Below are 4,632 nucleotides of genomic sequence, written 5' to 3'. Positions count from 1 at the left end.
TCTACGCTCTCAACAGAAACTTGCACACCTTCAATACCGAATGCGAGAATGTAGACGTTATGCACTTCGGTTGGGAAGTTCTCCAGGGTACAATACTGCTGTAAATGAAAGTTCTCCTATGCCTGAGGTCAGAACAAAATCTCTGGAAAAGCAGACGAGCACGGCAGCCGAGTCGACCTGCCTAATCTAATACACCACACAAATGCAGATGTTACTTTTTGTCTTTGCTAATTTAAACATGAGGGGTGCAGTAGTAGCCTTATAGACCTTTCCCCTTGCTCTCTGGCCGACCTCCTTTGACCCTCCCCTGCTCCCACCTGCGAGGCTAGGAACTTTGGGGTTATCTTTGAATCCACTCTCTCCTTCTCTCCTCACATCTCTAAGAAATCAAACTACCAACTGCACCTCATCAGGGGTATTCTCCCTCTCCTATACTTCCCCCAGAATCTCACTGTCTCTAGAGCCCTGGTTCTCTCTAGGCTTTACTATTGTGATATCCTCTTTTTAAATCTGCCTACCTCTACTCTCCACCCTCTGCAACTCATCCAGAACAGGACTGCGAGACTTGTCCTTGGTCTTAAATCCATGGATCGTATCTCTCCAGCACTGAAATCTCTTCATAGCTCCCAGTGGCTGCAAGGATCAAATTCAAGACCATCTGCATTGTCCACAAGGCCTTCTGGGGCTTGGGACCAAAATATCTCCAGCTTTCTCTTCTGAAGTATCTTCCTACTCGAGCCCTTCGCTCCTTTACCTCCAACCCCCTGAGGATCAGGCGTTTTTCCAATAAACGAGCTGGAGGCAGATCTCTCTTTTGCAGGTGGCTCCCTCTGGAACAGCCTCACTGCTTCTCTGAGATTTGAGCAGAATCACCTCCGGTTCCGGAAGCAGCGCAAGACTTTCCTCTTTGCTTCTGCCTTCTCTCGTCCTCTTCCCTGCTGATCGCCTATTTGTTACTGTACTGGTTACCTTGCTACCCTCTGAATCACGGGTCCAGGTCCCACTCCTCCCAGCTGCAAACCTGCACGGCCTCTTGGCAACCCTTGCACTTGGGCCTGTATCTGTAACCCACTGTCCCCCTACCTGCACTATCCATCACTTGTCTTACTGCACTTATCCTGCACTGCCACTTGGTAGCTGCACTTCTTGTTTCCTGTGTTATGATCATATGTCCTGCACTTCTCCTCTTCCCCAAGAGGGTCTACAACGTTCCCCCTTCCTCTCCCCTGCACTTGCGCGATCTCAAATTCACTGGGCCTAGTAAGATTGTTGTCTTGTCCCCCTTTGTTCCCCCCTCTTGCCTTGTCGCGCTTTGAAACACTTGCGTATGGGCATGCTATAAATAAAATATCATATCATATCATGCCCTCGGGCCATACTGGGAGTTGTGGGTGTTGACACCTTGTCAAATGCCCTCACTGCGCTCAGGCCTTTAACTGGGTTTTCAGAGCCCATAACTCCCAGTACAGCCCTCGGACCTGGTATACGCCTAATTATGATATAACTTTCACAGTTGTGTTACGATTTCGTTAAAATATTAACACAGATAGTCAAAAAGGGAAATGGAACCAAGAAGGCAACAGTTGCAGAGAACAAACATTTCTCTATATCCGGCATAGAGAAAGTGTATGAAAAATTGGTCTAAAGCGAGGTATTTTTATGGGATTTTTTGGATCCTAGCACATACATTTTCTAGTAAAGATTTGGAAAACTTGGAAGGGAAGCAGATTGCGGACGGTCAATATTGGAGACAGCGCAGTTGATGAAAGTTTAACTATTATATCTTGTGCCTGCAATACATTTTAATTATTAATGTCACAGCTTAACCTTTGCTACATGGATATATCAGGGGTGCACGACTTGTTTCGCTGTGAGGTTGAATTTACCACACCAGTCCCATACAGTGGGCCGATCAATGCCATGGCATCGAAATGATGCTAGGGACATCTGTGCGTGAATTTGAGCATGGGATTTAAGGTGTAATGTTTATTGATGTTTTACTGTAGCACCAGAATTGGGCCTCATTACACGGTAGGTGCTAAGGGATTACCAGCACTGGTAAGGGCACCGGTGCCGGTAATCCCTTAGCACCCTACTATGAGGTCCCTCAGCGGGTCCCGTCCTTACCGCCTGGTCTGACCGGGCATTAAGGACGGGACCCGCTGAGGGACTTCAGAGCTAATAATGGTACCACAAATTGCGGTACGGTTATTAGCTCCTTCCCCATTCCCATTGAGCCCTATATGGACTCAATGGGAATGGGGAATGGTATTCGGAATGGGGATTTACCGGATCCGCCGGGGTCAGAATGACCCGGTAAGTCCCCATACCGCCTACACGGACCCGGTATGCGGTAAGGGAGTAGCCATGCCGCTAATAGCGGCATGGTTACCTCCTACCGTGTAATGCGGCCAAAGCCTTTTAATGGCATTACCACTTTGATTTTTTTGCAGTATGGGACTGAAATTGCGCTTTTAAGTAGAAGTGAAAATGAACGTATCATGATGCAAAGAGTAACTGGACCAAAGAGGCTGCACACACTTGACATGACCGAGTGGCATAAGGGTCAGGCAACTGTAATACGTTTTTCCACAGAACGCTGTTTAAACGTCAGTAGTTGGTTCATGCACTTTGCTCGAAGTCGACCGATTACATATGCATGTAATAATAAAATTAATGGGCAAATTCACGTCAACCAAAAGTGGACAAATTGCTGACTTTTCAAAAGCAATCTATGAAAATACATGGAATCCAGGCCACGCTTTATCATTAAACCTGTGATGCTGAGGGCCATAAATAATGTCCTTGAAGGTCACATTTGGACCACAGGCCGCATGCATCATTGGATTAAATAAATGCATGTGAAGGTCTAAAATCAGAATTTCAGCCGTAATTGTTCCTTCAAGAGCACTAATGGGCACTCGTAAGATTACTTAATTGGTGGTGAGCTTGCACAACCTTAATATTCAAATTCGGATCTAATAAAGTTACGTATCACTGTTAATTAAACTTGGGGTGCATACCCACTGATTGAGGTGCCTCCGTGATATAGCACTGTACAATCCAGAAAAAGAGACCTTGGCCGCGAGGCCAGCGGTGTGTGCTGCACACCCTGATCACCACGGTAAAGTGGTGTTACTTAATAGTTTTTATTATTGATATAATGGTATCTTGTTTAAGTGTAAAAAACCACTTCAGAATATCATGTAATATAATTATTTCAGTTCTATTTATTGCAAATATTGTTTGCACATATTTTTACCCAGATGTATCACATTATAAGCCTATGCATTTCGGACTGTAATGTCCTTCTTCAGGGCATGTGATAGTACATCTTTTTTGTATCGAACTTGAGTCATAATTCATGATCAATGATAGTATCCATACGAACATTCATATCATTACAAAGAAAATAAATGCAATCATAGTATTCCATCAAGGTTATACATATTGACCAATGCATATTGTTAGTGTCGCAAAAATCAATTATTGTCATGAGTAAGCGGTTATGAGGTTGACCATCGACATTCACAATAATGGTTCATGAATAAGTAAGAATGTGCTTGTACATGTAAGTCATTAGAGCCCATATTTAGTATATATACGTTACCATCATGTGCGTTCAGTAGAGTAGCATGTTTTTAAAAAAAACAAAGGAGAGAGAATGTAGAAAAAATTATAAAAATGAAACACCGAACTGAGTTTATGCCACACTTGTCAGACAGAGTAAAACGTGTGCTTTTACACCGGTATTTATGAAAGTTTCAACTCATCTACCTCACTAACCTGTTGTCAAAAGGTCTCCACGATGTGTTCTGCAAAAAGGAGCAATATATAGATCCATGAGTCTATTTTACTCTACATCTGTTACAGGCATGTTGCACTGGAAATCTCAAAGATCTTACCCAAAACTACAGCGGATGGCGCTCACCGCGTGTCCAAAATCGTAAAGTTTCAGCCTCTCTACAACGTGATTGTCTAAAAAGAATAACCGTGTGTCATGGTCCCTTAACGAACGGTAGTAATAGGATCAATGAAAACAAACATTGTGGATTATACTCTTTTGTACCTCATCTGCAGCGGCATGTTGGGCTACTCTGCAATACTGCAACGCCACGGTTGTTTCTTAACTTTGTTGTATAATGTTACCATGGAAACCGCTAGCATATCGCGGTGGCCATTTTAGAATGGTCAATGTAGATAGAATTAACTCGTAGCTACTATTGTTTCTTAACTGTGTTGTATAATGTTACCTTGGAAACCGCTAGCATATCGTGGTGGCCATTTTAGAGTGGTAAATGTAGATAGTTAGAAGTAACTCGTACCTACTATTATTACGATTACAATATAATTTCTTATGTACTAAACCGTGAATGCAAGTCACATACGAGGCATGTCAATTAAACAGCTGCTCTTAATAAATATATGGCTTCTATCGAGTATGTGATACAAATAAGAAGACTAAGGTGGTGTGGTTTTGTCATTTCTGAAACGTACCTTTTAACTCAGCTTGACATTATCTTGTTAACATCATAGAAAGTTAGAAAAGTAAAAAAGTAAAAATCTAACCGAAATACAGAGTGTGCATCACCTAAAAAATGCATATTAAGAGACAACAGGCAACATAAATAC

General features: G+C 42.7%; 1 long non-coding RNA gene across 1 annotated transcript; it reads right to left on the bottom strand.

Annotated features, from left to right (window-relative positions):
- Positions 1-3,226: 3,226 nt before the first annotated feature.
- On the bottom strand, positions 3,227-4,137 carry LOC138493302 (uncharacterized). Its single transcript, XR_011276362.1, has 4 exons — positions 4,070-4,137; positions 3,906-3,978; positions 3,787-3,815; positions 3,227-3,349 (listed from the first exon to the last, which is right to left on the bottom strand). It is a non-coding gene; the product is annotated as an uncharacterized lncRNA (long non-coding RNA).
- Positions 4,138-4,632: the final 495 nt, after the last annotated feature.

This window comes from Ambystoma mexicanum, chromosome 10, assembly GCF_040938575.1.
Source record: "Ambystoma mexicanum isolate Mex_15411 chromosome 10, UKY_AmexF1_1, whole genome shotgun sequence".
In the NCBI taxonomy this organism is placed as follows: Eukaryota; Metazoa; Chordata; class Amphibia; order Caudata; family Ambystomatidae; genus Ambystoma; species Ambystoma mexicanum.
The sequence above is the reverse complement of the archived record's forward strand: the minus strand, read 5'-3'. Positions and strand labels throughout refer to the sequence as shown.